Below are 22,012 nucleotides of genomic sequence, written 5' to 3'. Positions count from 1 at the left end.
AAACCAGAAAATAACCCAGGATCTGTTCAACGAGTATGTGAAGTGTGCGAAAGTATGAGTCTGATGAGGTCAAATCCCAGACCTATCCCAGACCTAACTTGCGTTGTCCTCTAAGATATTGATGGAAACCAGGTTTAATTGACAGTTTCAGTGTTGTACTTCATTACTACGTGATGCAATCCAGAAAAAGCCCAGGATCTAGCCATCAAGTATGAGAAATATGCGAAAGAACGCGCCTGATGAGAGCAAATCCCAGACCTAACCTAGACCTAACATGAATTATTCTCTAAAATATTGATCGAAACCAGGTTTAATCGACTGTTTCAGTGTGGTACCGCATTACTATGTGATCCAAACCAGAAAATAACCCAGGATCTGTTCAACGAGTATGTGAAGTGTGCGAAAGTATGAGTCTGATGAGGTCAAATCCCAGACCAATCCCAGACTTAACTTGCGTTATCCTCTAAGATATTGATCGAAACCAGGTTTAATCGACTGTTTCAGTGTGGTGCCACATTACTGCGTGATCCAAACCAAAAAAAACCCAGGATTAGTTCAACAAGTATGAGAAGAATGCGAAAGTATGAGTCTGATGAGTGAAAATCCCCGGGCTAACCTAGACCTAACATGCGTTATCCTCTAAACAATTGATCCAAACCAGGTTTAATGGACTGTTTCAGTGTGGTACCACACTACTACGTGATACAGACCAGAAAAAACCCACGATCTATTCAACAAGTATGTGTAAGACGCGAAAGTATGAGCCTGATGAGGGTGAATCCCAGACCTATGCCAGACCTAACTTGCGTTATCCTCTAAAATATTGATCGAAACCAGGTTTAATTGACTGTTTCAGCGTGGTACCACATTACAACGTGATACAAACCAGAAACTGCCCAGGATCTAGCCATGAAGTATGAGAAATATGCGAAAGTATGCGCCTGCTGAGGGCAAATCCTAGACCTAAGCCAAACCTAACATGCGTTATCCTCTGAAATATTTATCAAGACCAGGTTTAATTGAATGTTTCAGTGTGGTACCACATTACTACATGAACCAAACCAGAAAAAACCCAGGATCCGTTCAACAAGTATGTGAAGAATGCGAAAGTATGAGTCTCATGAGCGAAAATCCCAGACCTAACCTAGACCTAACATGCGTTATCCTCTAAAATATTGATCCAAACCAGGTTTAATGGACTGTTTCAGTGTGGTACCACTGTACTACGTGACCCATAGCAGAAAAAACCCTCGATCAGGTCAACATGTATGTTAAAACTGCGAAAGTATGACCCTGATCAGGGCAAATCCCAGGACTAACCTAGACCTAACATGCGCTGTCCTCTAAAATATTGATGGAAACCAGGTTTAATTGACTGTTTCAGTGTTGTACTTCATTACTACGTGATCCATTCCAGAAAAAGCCCAGGATCTAGCCATCAAGTATGAGAAATATGCGAAAGAATGAGCCTGATGAGAGAAAATCCCAGACCTAACCTAGACCTAAGATGAATTATTCTCTAAAATATTGGTCGAAACCAGGTTTAATTGACTGATTCAGTGTGGTCCCACATTACTACGTGATCCAAACCAGAAAAAACCCAGGATCCGTTCAACAAGTACGTGAAAAACGCGAAAGTATGAGCCTGATGAGGGCAAATCCCAGGCCTAACCTAGACCTAACATGCGTTATCCTCAAAAATATTGATCGAAACGTGGTTTAATCGACTGTTTCAGTGTGGTGCCACATTCCTATGTGATCCAAACCAGAAAATAACCCAGGATCTGTTCAACGAGTATGTGAAGTGTGCGAAAGTATGAGTCTGATGAGGTCAAATCCCAGACCAATCCCAGACATAACTTGCGTTATCCTCTAAAATATTGATCGAAACCAGGTTTAATCGACTGTTTCAGTGTGGTACCACATTACTACGTGATCCAAACCAGAAAAAACCCAGGATCCGTTCAACAAGTACGTGAAAAACGCGAAAGTATGAGCCTGATGAGGGCAAATTCCAGACCTATCCCAGACCTAACTTGCGTTATCCTCTAAAATATTGATCGAAGCCAAGTTTAATCGACTGTTTCAGTGTGGAACCACATTACCACGTGATCCAAGCCAGAAAAAAACCCAGGATCCGTTCAACAAGTATGTGAAGTGTGCGAAAGTATGAGCCTGATGAGAGCAAATCCCAGACATAACCTAGACCTAACATGGATTATTCTCTAAAATATTGGTCGAAACCAGATTTAATTGACTGTTTCAGTGTGGTCCCACATTACTACGTGACCCAAACCAGAAAAAACCCAGGATCCGTTCAACAAGTACGTGAAAAACGCGAAAGTATGAGCCTGATGAGGGCAAATCCCAGACCTATCCCAGACCAAACTTGCGTTATCCTCTAAAATATTGATCGAAGCCAAGTTTAATCGACTGTTTCAGTGTGGAACCACATTACCACGTGATCCAAGCCAGAAAAAAACCCAGGATCTTGTCAACGAGTATGTGAAGTGTGCGAAAGTATGAGCATGATGAGGGCAAATCCTAGACCTAACCCAAACCTAACATGCGTTATCCTCTAAAATATTTATCAAGACCAGGTTTAATTGAACGTTTCAGTGTGGTACCACTTTACTACGTGATCCAAAGCAGAAAAAACCGTCGATCAGGTCAACATGTATGTTAAAACTGCGAAAGTATGACCCTGATGAGGGCAAATCCCAGACCTATGCCAGACCTAACTTGCGTTATCCTCTAAATTATTGATCGAAACCAGGTTTAATTCGCTGTTTCAGCGTGGTACCACATTACTACGTCATACAATCCAGAAACAGCCCAGGATCTAGCCATCAAGTATGAGAAATATGCGAAAGAATGAGCCTGATGAGAGCAAATCCCAGACCTAACCTAGACCTAACATGAATTATTCTCTAAAATATTGATCGAAACCAGGTTTAATCGACTGTTTCAGTGTGGTACCACATTACTATGTGATCCAAACCAGAAAATAACCCAGGATCTGTTCAACGAGTATGTGAAGTGTGCGAAAGTATGAGTCTGATGTGGTCAAATCCCAGAGCTGTCCCTGACCTAACTTGCGTCGTCCTCTAAGATATTGATGGAAACCAGGTTTAATCGACTGTTTCAGTGTGGTGCCACATTCCTATGTGATCCAAACCAGAAAATAACCCAGGATCTGTTCAACGAGTATGTGAAGTGTGCGAAAGTATGAGTCTGATGAGGTCAAATCCCAGACCAATCCCAGACTTAACTTGCGTTATCCTCCAAGATATTGATCGAAACCAGGTTTAATCGACTGTTTCAGTGTGGTACCACATTACTACGTGATCCAAACCAGAAAAAACCCAGGATCAGTTCAACAAGTATGAGAAGAATGCGAAAGTATGAGTCTGATGAGTGAAAATCCCAGACCTAACCTAGACCTAACATGCGTTATCCTCAAAAATATTGATCGACACGTGGTTTAATCGACTGTTTCAGTGTGGTGCCACATTCCTATGTGATCCAAACCAGAAAATATCCCAGGATCTGTTCAACGAGTATGTGAAGTGTGCGAAAGTATGATTCTGATGAGGTCAAATCACAGACCAATCCCAGACATAACTTGCGTTATCCTCTAAAATATTGATCGAAACCAGGTTTAATCGACTGTTTCAGTGTGGTACCACATTACTACGTGATCCAAACCAGAAAAAACCCAGGATCAGTTAAACAAGTATAAGAAGAATGCGAAAGTATGAGTCTGATGAGTGAAAATCCCAGGACTGACCTAGACCTAACATGCGTTATCCTCTAAAATATTGAGCGAAACCAGGTTTAATGGAGTGTTTCAGTGTGGTACCACACTACTACGTGATCCAAACCAGAAAAAACCCAGGATCCGTTCAACAAGTATGTGAAGTGTGCGAAAGTATGAGTCTGATGAGGTCAAATCCCAGACCAATCCCAGACTTAACTTGCGTTATCCTCTAAAATATTGATCGAAACCAGGTTTAATCGACTGTTTCAGTGTGGTACCACATTACTACGTGATCCAAGCCAGAAAAAACCCCGGATCAGTTCAACAAGTACGAGAAGAATGCGAAAGTATGAGTCTGATGAGTGAAAATCCCAGGGCTAACCTAGACCTAACATGCGTTATCCTATAAAATATTGATCCAAACCAGGTTTAATGGAGTGTTTCAGTGTGGAACCACATTACTACGTGATCCAAGCCAGAAAAAAACCCAGGATCTTGTCAACGAGTATGTGAAGTGTGCGAAAGTATGAGCATGATGAGGGCAAATTCTAGACCTGACCCAGACCTAACATGCGTTATCCTCTAAAATATTTATCAAGACCAGGTTTAATTGACTGTTTCAGTGTGGTCCCACATTACTACGTGATCCCAACCAAAAAAAACCCAGGATCCGTTCTACAAGTATGTGAAGAATGCGAAAGTATGAGTCTGATGAGTGAAAATCCCAGGCCTAACCTAGACCTAACATGCGTTATCCTCAAAAATATTGATCGAAACCTGGTTTAATCGACTGTTTCGGTGTGGTACCACATTACTATGTGCTCCAAACCAGAAAGTAACCCAGGATCTGTTCAACGAGTATGTGAAGTGTGCGAAAGTATGAGTCTGATGAGGTCAAATCCCAGACCAATCCCAGACTTAACTTGCGTTATCCTCTAAAATATTGATCGAAACCAGGTTTAATCGACTGTTTCAGTGTGGTACCACATTACTACGTGATCCAAGCCAGAAAAAGCCCAGGATCAGTTCAACAAGTACGAGAAGAATGCGAAAGTATGAGTCTGATGAGTGAAAATCCCAGGGCTAACCTAGACCTAACATGCGTTATCCTATAAAATATTGATCCAAACCAGGTTTAATGGAGTGTTTCAGTGTGGTACCACACTACTACGTGATACAAACCAGAAAAAACCCAGGATCTGTTCAACAAGTATGTGAAAAACGCGGAAGTATGAGCCTGATGAGGGCGAATCCCAGACCTATGGCAGACCTAACTTGCGTTATCCTCTAAAATATTGATCGAAACCAGGTTTAGTTGACTGTTTCAGCGTGGTACCACATTACTACGTGATACAATCCAGAAACAGCCCAGGATCTAGCCATGAAGTATGAGAAATATGCGAAAGTATGAGCCTGATGAGGGCAAATCGTAGACCTAACCCAAACCTAACATGCGTTATCCTCTAAAATATTTATCAAGACCAGGTTTAATTGAATGTTTCAGTGTGGTACCACTTTACTACGTGATCCAAAGCAGAAAAAACCGTCGATCAGGTCAACATGAATGTTAAAACTGCGAAAGTATGACCCTGATGAGGGCAAATCGCAGACCTATGCCAGACCTAACTTGCGTTATCCTCTAAATTATTGATCGAAACCAGGTTTAATTCGCTGTTTCAGCGTGGTACCACATTACTACGTCATACAATCCAGAAACAGCCCAGGATCTAGCCATCAAGTATGAGAAATATGCGAAATAATGAGCCTGATGAGAGCAAATCCCAGACCTAACCTAGACCTAACATTAATTATTCTCTAAAATATTGATCGAAACCAGGTTTAATCGACTGTTTCAGTGTGGTACCACATTACTATGTGATCCAAACCAGAAAATAACCCAGGATCTGTTCAACGAGTATGTGAAGTGTGCGAAAGTATGAGTCTGATGAGGTCAAATCCCAGACCTATCCCAGACCTAACTTTCGTTGTCCTCTAAGATATTGACGGAAACCAGGTTTAATTGACTGTTTCAGTGTTGTACTTCATTACTACGTGATGCAATCCAGAAAAAGCCCAGGATCTAGCCATCAAGTATGAGAAATATGCGAAAGAACGCGCCTGATGAGAGCAAATCCCAGACCTAACCTAGACCTAACATGAATTATTCTCTAAAATATTGATCGAAACCAGGTTTAATCGACTGTTTCAGTGTGGTACCACATTACTATGTGATCCAAACCAGAAAATAACCCAGGATCTGTTCAACAAGTATGTGAAGTGTGCGAAAGTATGAGTCTGATGTGGTCAAATCCCAGACCTATCCCAAACCTAACTATGCGTTATCCTCTAAAATATTGATCATAACCAGGTTTAATCGACTGTTTCAGTGTGGTACCACATTACTACGTGATCCAAACCAGAAAAAACCCAGGATCCGTTCAACAAGTATGTGAAGAATGCGAAAGTATGAGTCTGATGAGTGAAAATCCCAGGCCTAACCTAGACCTAACATGCGTTATCCTCAAAAATATTGATCGAAACCTGGTTTAATCGACTGTTTCAGTGTGGTACCACATTACTATGTGATCCAAACCAGAAAATAACCCAGGATCTGTTCAACGAGTATGTGAAGTGTGCGAAAGTATGAGTCTGATGAGGTCAAATCCCAGACCAATCCCAGACTTAACTTGCGTTATCCTCTAAGATATTGATCGAAACCAGGTTTAATCGACTGTTTCAGTGTGGTACCACATTACTACGTGATCCAAACCAGAAAGAACCCAGGATCAGTTCAACAAGTATGAGAAGAATGCGAAAGTATGAGTCTGATGAGTGAAAATCCCAGGGCTAACCTAGACCTAACATGCGTTATCCTCTAAACAATTGACCCAAACCAGGTTTAATGGACTGTTTCAGTGTGGTACCACACTACTACGTGATGCAAACCAGAAAAAACCCACGATCTGTTCAACAAGTATGTGAAAAACGCGAAAGTATGAGCCTGATGAGGGCGAATCCCAGACCTATGCCAGACCTAACTTGCGTTATCCTCTAAAATATTAATCGAAACCAGGTTTAATTGACTGTTTCAGCGTGGTACCACATTACTACGTGATACAAACCAGAAACAGCCCAGGATCTAGCCATGAAGTATGAGAAATTTGCGAAAGTATGAGCCTGATGAGGGCAAATCGTAGACCTATCCCAAACCTAACATGCGTTATCCTCTAAAATATTTATCAAGACCAGGTTTAATTGAATGTTTCAGTGTGGTACCACTTTACTACGTGATCCAAAGCAGAAAAAACCGTCGATCAGGTCAACATGAATGTTAAAACTGCGAAAGTATGACCCTGATGAGGGCAAATCGCAGACCTATGCCAGACCTAACTTGCGTTATCCTCTAAATTATTGATCGAAACCAGGTTTAATTCGCTGTTTCAGCGTGGTACCACAGTACTACGTCATACAATCCAGAAACAGCCCAGGATCTAGCCATCAAGTATGAGAAATATGCGAAATAATGAGCCTGATGAGAGCAAATCCCAGACCTAACCTAGACCTAACATTAATTATTCTCTAAAATATTGATCGAAACCAGGTTTAATCGACTGTTTCAGTGTGGTACCACATTACTATGTGATCCAAACCAGAAAATAACCCAGGATCTGTTCAACGAGTATGTGAAGTGTGCGAAAGTATGAGTCTGATGAGGTCAAATCCCAGACCTATCCCAGACCTAACTTTCGTTGTCCTCTAAGATATTGACGGAAACCAGGTTTAATTGACTGTTTCAGTGTTGTACTTCATTACTACGTGATGCAATCCAGAAAAAGCCCAGGATCTAGCCATCAAGTATGAGAAATATGCGAAAGAACGCGCCTGATGAGAGCAAATCCCAGGGCTAACCTAGACCTAACATGCGTTATCCTCTAAACAATTGACCCAAACCAGGTTTAATGGACTGTTTCAGTGTGGTACCACACTACTACGTGATGCAAACCAGAAAAAACCCACGATCTGTTCAACAAGTATGTGAAAAACGCGAAAGTATGAGCCTGATGAGGGCGAATCCCAGACCTATGCCAGACCTAACTTGCGTTATCCTCTAAAATATTAATCGAAACCAGGTTTAATTGACTGTTTCAGCGTGGTACCACATTACTACGTGATACAAACCAGAAACAGCCCAGGATCTAGCCATGAAGTATGAGAAATATGCGAAAGTATGAGCCTGCTGAGGGCAAATCCTAGACCTAAGCCAAACCTAACATGCGTTATCCTCTGAAATATTTATCAAGACCAGGTTTCATTGAATGTTTCAGTGTGGTACCACATTACTACATGAACCAAACCAGAAAAAACCCAGGATCCGTTCAACAAGTATGTGAAGAATGCGAAAGTATGAGTCTCATGAGCGAAAATCCCAGACCTAACCTAGACGTAACATGCGTTATCCTCTAAAATATTGATCCAAACCAGGTTTAATGGACTGTTTCAGTGTGGTACCACTATACTACGTGATCCAAAGCAGAAAAAACCCTCGATCAGGTCAACATGTATGTTAAAACTGCGAAAGTATGACCCTGATCAGAGCAAATCCCAGGCCTAACCTAGACCTAACATGCGCTGTCCTCTAAAATATTGATGGAAACCAGGTTTAATTGACTGTTTCAGTGTTGTACTTCATTACTACGTGATCCAATCCAGAAAAAGCCCAGGATCTAGCCATCAAGTATGAGAAATATGCGAAAGAATGAGCCTGATGAGAGAAAATCCCAGACCTAGCCTAGACCTAACATGAATTATTCTCTATAATATTGGTCGAAACCAGGTTTAATTGACTGATTCAGTGTGGCCCCACATTACTACGTGATCCAAACCAGAAAAAACCCAGGATCCGTTCAACAAGTATGTGAAGAATGCGAAAGTATGAGTCTGATGAGTGAAAATCCCAGGCCTAACCTAGACCTAACATGCGTTATCCTCAAAAATATTGATCGAAACCTGGTTTAATCGACTGTTTCGGTGAGGTACCACATTACTATGTGCTCCAAACCAGAAAGTAACCCAGGATCTGTTCAACGAGTATGTGAAGTGTGCGAAAGTATGAGTCTGATGAGGTCAAATCCCAGACCTATCCCAGACCTAACTTTCGTTGTCCTCTAAGATATTGACGGAAACCAGGTTTAATTGATTGTTTCAGTGTGGTACCACATTACTACGTGATCCAAGCCAGAAAAAACCCAGGATCAGTTCAACAAGTACGAGAAGAATGCGAAAGTATGAGTCTGATGAGTGAAAATCCCAGGGCTAACCTAGACCTAACATGCGTTATCCTATAAAATATTGATCCAAACCAGGTTTAATGGAGTGTTTCAGTGTGGTACCACACTACTACGTGATACAAACCAGAAAAAACCCAGGATCTGTTCAACAAGTATGTGAAAAACGCGGAAGTATGAGCCTGATGAGGGCGAATCCCAGACCTATGGCAGACCTAACTTGCGTTATCCTCTAAAATATTGATCGAAACCAGGTTTAGTTGACTGTTTCAGCGTGGTACCACATTACTACGTGATACAATCCAGAAACAGCCCAGGATCTAGCCATGAAGTATGAGAAATTTGCGAAAGTATGAGCCTGATGAGGGCAAATCGTAGACCTAACCCAAACCTAACATGCGTTATCCTCTAAAATATTTATCAAGACCAGGTTTAATTGAATGTTTCAGTGTGGTACCACTTTACTACGTGATCCAAAGCAGAAAAAACCGTCGATCAGGTCAACATGAATGTGAAAAACGCGAAAGTATGAGCCTGATGAGGGCGAATCCCAGACCTATGCCAGACCTAACTTGCGTTATCCTCTAAAATATTGATCGAAACCAGGTTTAATTGACTGTTTCAGCGTGGTACCACATTACTACGTGTTACAAACCAGAAACAGCCCAGGATCTAGCCATGAAGTATGAGAAATATGCGAAAGTATGAGCCTGCTGAGGGCAAATCCTAGACCTAAGCCAAACCTAACATGCGTTATCCTCTGAAATATTTATCAAGACCAGGTTTGATTGAATGTTTCAGTGTGGTGCCACATTACTACATGAACCAAACCAGAAAAAACCCAGGAGCCGTTCAACAAGTATGTGAAGAATGCGAAAGTGTGAGTCTCATGAGCGAAAATCCCGGACCTAACCTAGACCTAACATGCGTTATCCTCTAAAATATTGATCCAAACCAGGTTTAATGGACTGTTTCAGTGTGGTACCAGTTTACTACGTGATCCAAAGCAGAAAAAACCCTCGATCAGGTCAACATGTATGTTAAAACTGCGAAAGTATGACCCTGATCAGGGCAAATCCCAGGCCTAACCTAGACCTAACATGCGCTGTCCTCTAAAATATTGATGGAAACCAGGTTTAATTGACTGTTTCAGTGTTGTACTTCATTACTACGTGATCAAATCCAGAAAAAGCCCAGGATCTAGCCATCATGTATGAGAAATATGCGAAAGAATGAGCCTGATGAGAGAAAATCCCAGACCTAACCTAGACCTAACAAGCGTTATCCTCAATAATATTGATCGAAACGTGGTTTAATCGACTGTTTCAGTGTGGTGCCACATTCCTATGTGATCCAAACCAGAAAATATCCCAGGATCTGTCCAACGAGTATGTGAAGTGTGCGAAAGTATGAGTCTGATGAGGTCAAATCCCAGACCAATCCCAGACATAACATGCGTTATCCTCTAAAATATTGATTGAAACCAGGTTTAATCGACTGTTTCAGTGTGGTACCACATTACTACGTGATCCAAACCAGAACAAACCCAGGATCAGTTAAACAAGTATAAGAAGAATGCGAAAGTATGAGTCTGATGAGTGAAAATCCCAGGACTGACCTAGACCTAACATGCGTTATCCTCTAAGATATTGAGCGAAACCAGGTTTAATGGAGTGTTTCAGTGTGGAACCACATTACTACGTGATCCAAGCCAGAAAAAAACCCAGGATCTTGTAACGAGTATGTGAAGTGTGCGAAAGTATGAGCATGATGAGGGCAAATTCTAGACCTGACCCAGACCTAACATGCGTTATCCTCTAAAATATTTATCAAGACCAGGTTTAATTGACTGTTTCAGTGTGATCCCACATTACTACGTGATCCTAACCAGAAAAAACCCAGGATCCGTTCTACAAGTATGTGAAGAATGCGAAAGTATGAGTCTGATGAGTGAAAATCCCAGGACTAACCTAGACCTAACATGCGTTATCCTCAAAAATATTGATCGAAACCTGGTTTAATCGACTGTTTCGGTGTGGTACCACATTACTATGTGCTCCAAACCAGAAAAAACCCACGATTTGTTCAACAAGTATGTGAAAAACGCGAAAGTATGAGCCTGATGAGGGCGAATCCCAGACCTATGCCAGACCTAACTTGCGTTATCCTCTAAAATATTGATCGAAACCAGGTTTAATTGACTGTTTCAGCGTGGTACCACATTACTACGTGATACAATCCAGAAACAGCCCAGGATCTAGCCATGAAGTATGAGAAATATGCGAAAGTATGAGCCTGATGAGGGCAAATCCTAGACCTAACCCAAACCTAACATGCGTTATCCTCTAAAATATTTATCAAGACCAGGTTTAATTGAATGTTTCAGTGTGGTACCACTTTACTACGTGATCCAAAGCAGAAAAAACCGTCGATCTGGTCAACATGAATGTTAAAACTGCGAAAGTATGACCCTGATGAGGGCAAATCCCAGACCTATGCCAGACCTAACTTGCGTTATCCTCTAAATTATTGATCGAAACCAGGTTTAATTCGCTGTTTCAGCGTGGTAACACATTACTACGTCATACAGTCCAGAAACAGCCCAGGATCTAGCCATCAAGTATGAGAAATATGCGAAAGAACGCGCCTGATGAGAGCAAATCCCAGACCTAACCTAGACCTAACATGAATTATTCTCTAAAATATTGATCGAAACCAGGTTTAATCGACTGTTTCAGTGTGGTACCACATTACTATGTGATCCAAACCTGAAAAAACCCAGGATCTGTTCAACGAGTATGTGAAGTGTGCGAAAGTATGAGTCTGATGAGGTCAAATCCCAGACCTATCCCAAACCTAACTATGCGTTATCCTCTAAAATATTGATCATAACCAGGTTTAATCGACTATTTCAGAGTGGTACCACATTACTACGTGATCCAAACCAGAAAAAACCCAGGATCCGTTCAACAAGTATGTGAAGAATGCGAAAGTATGAGTCTGATGAGTGAAAATCCCAGGCCTCACCTAGACCTAACATGCGTTATCCTCAAAAATATTGCTCGAAACCTGGTTTAATCGACTGTTTCAGTGTGGTACCACATTACTATGTGATCCAAACCAGAAAATAACCCAGGATCTGTTCAACGAGTATGTGAAGTGTGCGAAAGTATGAGTCTGATGAGTGAAAATCCCAGGCCTAACCTAGACCTAACATGCGTTATCCTCAAAAATATTGATCGAAACCTGGTTTAATCGACTGTTTTGGTGTGGTACCACATTACTATGTGCTCCAAACCAGAAAGTAACCCAGGATCTGTTCAACGAGTATGTGAAGTGTGCGAAAGTATGAGTCTGATGAGGTCAAATCCCAGACCAATCCCAGACTTAACTTGCGTTATCCTCTAAAATATTGATCGAAACCAGGTTTAATCGACTGTTTCAGTGTGGTACCACACTACTACGTGATACAAACCTGAAAAAACCCACGATCTGTTCAACAAGTATGTGAAAAACGCGAAATTATGAGCCTGATGAGGGCGAATCCCAGACCTATGCCAGACCTAACTTGCGTTATCCTCTAAAATATTGATCGAAACCAGGTTTAATTGACTGTTTCAGCGTGGTACCACATTACTACGTGATACAAACCAGAAACAGCCCAGGATCTAGCCATGAAGTATGAGAAATATGCGAAAGTATGAGCCTGCTGAGGGCAAATCCTAGACCTAAGCCAAACCTAACATGCGTTATCCTCTGAAATATTTATCAAGACCAGGTTTCATTGAATGTTTCAGTGTGGTACCACATTACTACATGAACCAAACCAGAAAAAACCCAGGATCCGTTCAACAAGTATGTGAAGAATGCGAAAGTATGAGTCTCATGAGCGAAAATCCCAGACCTAACCTAGACGTAACATGCGTTATCCTCTAAAATATTGATCCAAACCAGGTTTAATGGACTGTTTCAGTGTGGTACCACTATACTACGTGATCCAAAGCAGAAAAAACCCTCGATCAGGTCAACATGTATGTTAAAACTGCGAAAGTATGACCCTGATCAGAGCAAATCCCAGGCCTAACCTAGACCTAACATGCGCTGTCCTCTAAAATATTGATGGAAACCAGGTTTAATTGACTGTTTCAGTGTTGTACTTCATTACTACGTGATCCAATCCAGAAAAAGCCCAGGATCTAGCCATCAAGTATGAGAAATATGCGAAAGAATGAGCCTGATGAGAGAAAATCCCAGACCTAGCCTAGACCTAACATGAATTATTCTCTATAATATTGGTCGAAACCAGGTTTAATTGACTGATTCAGTGTGGCCCCACATTACTACGTGATCCAAACCAGAAAAAACCCAGGATCCGTTCAACAAGTATGTGAAGAATGCGAAAGTATGAGTCTGATGAGTGAAAATCCCAGGCCTAACCTAGACCTAACATGCGTTATCCTCAAAAATATTGATCGAAACGTGGTTTAATCGACTGTTTCAGTGTGGTGCCACATTCCTATGTGATCCAAACCAGAAAATAACCCAGGATCTGTTCGACGAGTATGTGAAGTGTGCGAAAGTATGAGTCTGATGAGGTCAAATCCCAGACCAATCCCAGACATAACTTGCGTTATCCTCTAAAATATTGATCGAAACCAGGTTTAATCGACTGTTTCAGTGTGGAACCACATTACTACGTGATCCAAGCCAGAAAAAAACCCAGGATCTTGTCAACGAGTATGTGAAGTGTGCGAAAGTATGAGCATGATGAGGGCAAATTCTAGACCTGACCCAGACCTAACATGCGTTATCCTCTAAAATATTTATCATGACCTGGTTTAATTGACTGTTTCAGTGTGGTCCCACATTACTACGTGATCCTAACCAGAAAAAACCCAGGATCCGTTCTACAAGTATGTGAAGAATGCGAAAGTATGAGTCTGATGAGTGAAAATCCCAGGCCTAACCTAGACCTAACATGCGTTATCCTCAAAAATATTGATCGAAACCTGGTTTAATCGACTGTTTCGGTGAGGTACCACATTACTATGTGCTCCAAACCAGGAAGTAACCCAGGATCTGTTCAACGAGTATGTGAAGTGTGCGAAAGTATGAGTCTGATGAGGTCAAATCCCAGACCAATCCCAGACTTAACTTGCGTTATCCTCTAAAATATTGATCGAAACCAGGTTTAATCGACTGTTTCAGTGTGGTACCACACTACTACGTGATACAAACCTGAAAAAACCCACGATCTGTTCAACAGGTATGTGAAAAACGCGAAAGTATGAGCCTGATGAGGGCGAATCCCAGACCTATGCCAGACCTAACTTGCGTTATCCTCTAAAATATTGATCGAAACCAGGTTTAATTGACTGTTTCAGCGTGGTACCACATTACTACGTGATACAAACCAGAAACAGCCCAGGATCTAGCCATGAAGTATGAGAAATATGCGAAAGTATGAGCCTGCTGAGGGCAAATCCTAGACCTAAGCCAAACCTAACATGCGTTATCCTCTGAAATATTTATCAAGACCAGGTTTGATTGAATGTTTCAGTGTGGTACCACATTACTACATGAACCAAACCAGAAAAAACCCAGGATCCGTTTAACAAGTATGTGAAGAATGCGAAAGTATGAGTCTCATGAGCGAAAATCCCAGACCTAACCTAGACCTAACATGCGTTATCCTCTAAAATATTGATCCAAACCAGGTTTAATGGACTGTTTCAGTGTGGTACCACTATACTACGTGATCCAAAGCAGAAAAAACCCTCGATCAGGTCAACATGTATGTTAAAACTGCGAAAGTATGACCCTGATCAGGGCAAATCCCAGGCCTAACCTAGACCTAACATGCGCTGTCCTCTAAAATATTGATGGAAACCAGGTTTAATTGACTGTTTCAGTGTTGTACTTCATTACTACGTCATACAATCCAGAAACAGCCCAGGATCTAGCCATCAAGTATGAGAAATATGCGAAATAATGAGCCTGATGAGAGCAAATCCCAGACCTAACCTAGACCTAACATTAATTATTCTCTAAAATATTGATCGAAACCAGGTTTAATCGACTGTTTCAGTGTGGTACCACATTACTATGTGATCCAAACCAGAAAATAACCCAGGATCTGTTCAACGAGTATGTGAAGTGTGCGAAAGTATGAGTCTGATGAGGTCAAATCCCAGACCAATCCCAGACCTAACTTTCGTTGTCCTCTAAGATATTGACGGAAACCAGGTTTAATTGACTGTTTCAGTGTTGTACTTCATTACTACGTGATGCAATCCAGAAAAAGCCCAGGATCTAGCCATCAAGTATGAGAAATATGCGATAGAACGCGCCTGATGAGAGCAAATCCCAGACCTAACCTAGACCTAACATGAATTATTCTCTAAAATATTGATCGAAACCAGGTTTAATCGACTGTTTCAGTGTGGTACCACATTACTATGTGATCCAAACCAGAAAATAACCCAGGATCTGTTCAACAAGTATGTGAAGTGTGCGAAAGTATGAGTCTGATGAGGTCAAATCCCAGACCTATCCCAAACCTAACTATGCGTTATCCTCTAAAATATTGATCATAACCAGGTTTAATCGACTGTTTCAGTGTGGTCCCACATTACTACGTGATCCAAACCAGAAAAAACCCAGGATCCGTTCAACAACTATGTGAAGAATGCGAAAGTATGAGTCTGATGAGTGAAAATCCGAGGCCTAACCTAGACCTAACATGCGTTATCCTCAAAAATATTGATCGAAACGTGGTTTAATCGACTGTTTCAGTGTGGTGCCACATTCCTATGTGATCCAAACCAGAAAATAATCCAGGATCTGTTCAACGAGTATGTGAAGTGTGCGAAAGTATGAGCCTGATGAGGGCAAATCCCAGACCTATCCCAGACCTAACTTGCGTTATCCTCTAAAATATTGATCGAAGCCAAGTTTAATCGACTGTTTCAGTGTGGAACCACATTACCACGTGATCCAAGCCAGAAAAAAACCCAGGATCTTGTCAACGAGTATGTGAAGTGTGCGAAAGTATGAGCATGATGAGGGCAAATTCTAGACCCGACCCAGACCTAACATGCGTTATCCTCTAAAATATTTATCAAGACCAGGTTTAATTGACTGTTTCAGTGTGGTCCCACATTACTACGTGATCCTAACCAGAAAAAACCCAGGATCCATTCTACAAGTATGTGAAGAATGCGAAAGAATGAGCCTGATGAGAGAAAATCCCAGACCTAACCTAGACCTAACATGAATTATTCTCTAAAGTATTGGTCGAAACCAGGTTTAATCGACTGTTTCAGTGTGGTACCACACTACTACGTGATACAAACCTGAAAAACCCCACGATCTGTTCAACAAGTATGTGAAAAGCGCGAAAGTATGAGCCTGATGAGGGCGAATCCCAGACCTATGCCAGACCTAACTTGCGTTATCCTCTAAAATATTGATCGAAACCAGGTTTAATTGACTGTTTCAGCGTGGTACCACATTACTACGTGATACAATCCAGAAACAGCCCAGGATCTAGCCATGAAGTATGAGAGATATGCGAAAGTATGAGCCTGATGAGGGCAAATCCTAGACCTAACCCAAACCTAACATGCGTTATCCTCTAAAATATTTATCAAGACCAGGTTTAATTGAATGTTTCAGCGTGGTACCACTTTACTACGTGATCCAAAGCAGAAAAAACCGTCGATCAGGTCAACATGTATGTTAAAACTTCGAAAGTATGACCCTGATGAGGGCAAATCCCAGCCCTATGCCAGACCTAACTTGCGTTATCCTCTAAATTATTGATCGAAACCAGGTTTAATTCGCTGTTTCAGCGTGGTACAACATTACTACGTCATACAATCCAGAAACAGCCCAGGATCTAGCCATCAAGTATGAGAAATATGCGAAAGAATGAGCCTGATGAGAGCAAATCCCAGACCTAACCTAGACCTAACATGAATTATTCTCTAAAATATTGATCGAAACCAGGTTTAATCGACTGTTTCAGTGTGGTACCACATTACTATGTGATCCAAACCAGAAAATAACCCAGGATCTGTTCAACGAGTATGTGAAGTGTGCGAAAGTATGAGTCTGATGAGGTCAAATCCCAGACCTATCCCAGACCTAACTTTCGTTGTCCTCTAAGATATTGATGGAAACCAGGTTTAATTGACTGTTTCAGTGTTGTACTTCATTACTACGTGATGCAATCCTGAAAAAGCCCAGGATCTAGCCATCAAGTATGAGAAATATGCGAAAGAACGCGCCTGATGAGAGCAAATCCCAGACCTAACCTAGACCTAACATGAATTATTCTCTAAAATATTGATCGAAACCAGGCTTAATCGACTGTTTCAGTGTGGTACCACATTACTACGTGATCCAAACCAGAAAAAACCCAGGATCAGTTCAACAAGTATAAGAAGAATGCGAAAGTATGAGTCTGATGAGTGAAAATCCCAGGACTGACCTAGACCTAACATGCGTTATCCTCTAAAATATTGAGCGAAACTAGGTTTAATGGAGTGTTTCAGTGTGGTACCACACTACTACGTGATCCAAACCAGAAAAAACCCAGGATCCGTTCAACAAATATGTGAAGTGTGCGAAAGTATGAGCCTGATGAGAGCAAATCCCAGACCTAACCTAGACCTAACATGAATTATTCTCTAAAATATTGGTCGAAACCAGGTTTAATTGACTGTTTCAATGTGGTCCCACATTACTACGTGACCCAAACCAGAAAAAACCCAGGATCCGTTCAACAAGTACGTGAAGAACGCGAAAGTATGAGCCTGATGAGGGCAAATCCCAGACCTATCCCAGACCTAACTTGCGTTATCCTCTAAAATATTGATCGAAGCCAAGTTTAATCGACTGTTTCAGTGTGGACCCACATTACTACGTGATCCAAGCCAGAAAAAAACCCAGGATCTTGTCAACGAGTATGTGAAGTGTGCGAAAGTATGAGCATGATGAGGGCAAACTCTAGACCTGACCCAGACCTAACATGCGTTATCCTCTAAAATATTTATCAAGACCAGGTTTAATTGACTGTTTCAGTGTGGTCCCACATTACTACGTGATCCTAACCAGAAAAAACCCAGGATCCGTTCTACAAGTATGTGAAGAATGCGAAAGTATGAGTCTGATGAGTGAAAATCCCAAGCCTAACCTAGACCTAACATGCGTTATCCTCAAAAATATTGATCGAAACCTGGTTTAATCGACCGTTTCGGTGTGGTACCACATTACTATGTGATCCAAACCAGAAAGTAACCCAGGATCTGTTCAATGAGTATGTGAAGTGTGCGAAAGTATGAGTCTGATGAGGTCAAATCCCAGACCAATCCCAGACTTAACTTGCGTTATCCTCTAAAATATTGATCGAAACCAGGTTTAATCGACTGTTTCAGCGTGGTACCACATTACTACGTGATCCAATCCAGAAATAGCCCAGGATCTAGCCATGAAGTACGAGAAATATGCGAAAGTATGAGCCTGATGAGGGCAAATCCTAGACCTAACCCAGACCTAACATGCGTTATTCTCTAAAATATTTATCAAGACCAGGTTTAATCGACTGTTTCAGTGTGGCACCACATTACTACGTGATCCAAACCAGAAAAAACCCAGGATCAGTTCAACAAGTATGAGAAGAATACGAAATTATGAGTCTGATGAGTGAAAATCCCAGGGCTAACCTAGACCTAACATGCGTTATCCTCTAAACAATTGATCCAAACCAGGTTTAATGGACTGTTTCAGTGTGGTACCACACTACTACGTGATACAAACCAGAAAAAACCCACGATCTGTTCAACAAGTATGTGAAAAACGCGAAAGTATGAGCCTGATGAGGGCGAATCCCAGACCTATGCCAGACCTAACTTGCGTTATCCTCTAAAATATTGATCGAAACCAGGTTTAATTGACTGTTTCAGCGTGGTACCACATTACTACGTGATCCAATCCAGAAATAGCCCAGGATCTAGCCATGAAGTACGAGAAATATGCGAAAGTATGAGCCTGATGAGGGCAAATCCTAGACCTAACCCAGACCTAACATGCGTTATTCTCTAAAATATTTATCAAGACCAGGTTTAATCGACTGTTTCAGTGTGGTACCACATTACTATGTGATCCAAACCAGAAAATAACCCAGGATCTGTTCAACAAGTATGTGAAGAATGCGAAGGTATGAGCCTCATGAGCGAAAATCCCATACCTAACCTAGACCTAACATGCGTCATCCTCTAAAATATTGATCCAAACCAGGTTTAATGGACTGTTTCAGTGTGGTACCACTTTACTACGTGATCCAAAGCAGAAAAAACCCTCGATCAGGTCAACATGTATGTTAAAACTGCGAAAGTATGACCCTGATCAGGGCAAATCCCTGGCCTAACCTAGACCTAACATGCGCTGTCCTCTAAAATATTGATGGAAACCAGGTTTAATTGACTGTTTCAGTGTTGTACTTCATTACTACGTGATCCAATACAGAAAAAGCCCAGGATCTAGCCATCAAGTATGAGAAATATGCGAAAGAATGAGCCTGATGAGAGAAAATCCCAGACCTAACCTAGACCTAACATGAATTATTCTCTAAAACATTGGTCGAAACCAGGTTTAATTGACTGATTCAGTGTGGTCCCACATTACTACGTGATCCAAACCAGAAAAAACACAGGATCAGTTAAACAAGTATAAGAAGAATGCGAAAGTATGAGTCTGATGAGTGAAAATCCCAGGACTGACCTAGACCTAACATGCGTTATCCTCTAAAATATTGAGCGAAACCAGGTTTAATGGTGTGTTTCTGTGTGGTACCACACTACTACGTGATCAAAACCAGAAAATAACCCAGGATCTGTTCAACGAGTATGTGAAGTGTGCGAAAGTATGAGCCTGATGAGGGCAAATCTTAGACTTAACCCAGACCTAAGATGCGTTATCCTCTAAAATATTGATCGAAACCAGGTTTGATTGACTGTTTCAGCGTGGTACCACATTACTACGTGATATAATGCAGAAACAGCCCAGGATCTAGCCATGAAGTATGAGAAATATGCGAAAGTATGAGCCTGATGAGGGCAAATCCTAGACGTAACCCAGACCTAACATGCGTTATACTCTAAAATATTTATCAAGACCAGGTTTAATTGAATGTTTCAGTGTGGTACCACATTACTACGTGATCCAAACCAGAAAAAACCCAGGATCCGTTCAACAAGTATGTGAAGAATGCGAAAGTATGAGCCTGATGAGAGCAAATTCCAGACCTAACCTAGACCTAACATGCGTGATCCTCTAAAATATTGATCGAAACCAGGTTTAATTGACTGTTTTAGTGTGGAACCACATTACTACGTGATCCAAACCAGAAAAAAACCCAGGATCTTGTCAACGAGTATGTGAAGTGTGCGAAAGTATGAGCCTGATGAGGGCAAATCTTAGACCTAACACAGACCTAAGATGCGTTATCCTCTAAAATATTGATCGAAACCAGGTTTGATTGACTGTTTCAGCGTGGTACCACATTACTACGTGATCCAATCCAGAAATAGCCCAGGATCTAGCCATGAAGTACGAGAAATATGCGAAAGTATGAGCCTGATGAGGGCAAATCCTAGACCTAACCCAGACCTAACATGCGTTATCCTCAAAAATATTGATCGAAACCTGGTTTAATCGACTGTTTCGGTGTGGTACCACATTACTATGTGCTCCAAACCAGAAAGTAACCCAGGATCTGTTCAACGAGTATGTGAAGTGTGCGAAAGTATGAGTCTGATGAGGTCAAATCCCAGACCAATCCCAGACCTAACTTGCGTTATCCTCTAAAATATTGATCGAAACCAGGTTTAATTGACTGTTTCAGCGTGGTACCACATTACTACGTGATACAATCCAGAAACAGCCCAGGATCTAGCCATGAAGTATGAGAGATATGCGAAAGTATGAGCCTGATGAGGGCAAATCCTAGACCTAACCCAAACCTAACATGCGTTATCCTCTAAAATATTTATCAAGACCAGGTTTAATTGAATGTTTCAGTGTGGTACCACTTTACTACGTGATCCAAAGCAGAAAAAACCGTCGATCAGGTCAACATGTATGTTAAAACTGCGAAAGTATGAGTCTGATGAGGTCAAATCCCAGACCTATGCCAGACCTAACTTGCGTTGTCCTCTAAGATATTGATGGAAACCAGGTTTAATTGACTGTTTCAGTGTTGTACTTCATTACTACGTGATGCAATCCAGAAAAAGCCCAGGATCTAGCCATCAAGTATGAGAAATATGCGAAAGAACGCGCCTGATGAGAGCAAATCCCAGACCTAACCTAGACCTAACATGAATTATTCTCTAAAGTATTGATCGAAACCAGGCTTAATCGACTGTTTCAGTGTGGTACCACATTACTACGTGATCCAAACCAGAAAAAACCCAGGATCAGTTCAACAAGTATAAGAAGAATGCGAAAGTATGAGTCTGATGAGTGAAAATCCCAGGACTGACCTAGACCTAACATGCGTTATCCTCTAAAATATTGAGCGAAACCAGGTTTAATGGAGTGATCCAGTGTGGTACCACACTACTACGTGATCCAAACCAGAAAAAACCCAGGATCCGTTCAACAAGTATGTGAAGTGTGCGAAAGTATGAGCCTGATGAGAGCAAATCCCAGACCTAACCTAGACCTAACATGAATTATTCTCCAAAATATTGGTCGAAACCAGGTTTAATTGACTGTTTCAATGTGGTCCCACATTACTACGTGACCCAAACCAGAAAAAACCCAGGATCCGTTCAACAAGTACGTGAAAAACGCGAAAGTATGAGCCTGATGAGGGCAAATCCCAGACCTATCCCAGACCTAACTTGCGTTATCCTCTAAAATATTGATCGAAGCCAAGTTTAATCGACTGTTTCAGTGT

The sequence above is a fragment of the Colletes latitarsis genome, unplaced genomic scaffold (genome assembly GCF_051014445.1).
Source record: "Colletes latitarsis isolate SP2378_abdomen unplaced genomic scaffold, iyColLati1 scaffold0013, whole genome shotgun sequence".
Lineage (NCBI taxonomy): Eukaryota > Metazoa > Arthropoda > Insecta > Hymenoptera > Colletidae > Colletes > Colletes latitarsis.
The sequence above is the reverse complement of the archived record's forward strand: the minus strand, read 5'-3'. Positions refer to the sequence as shown.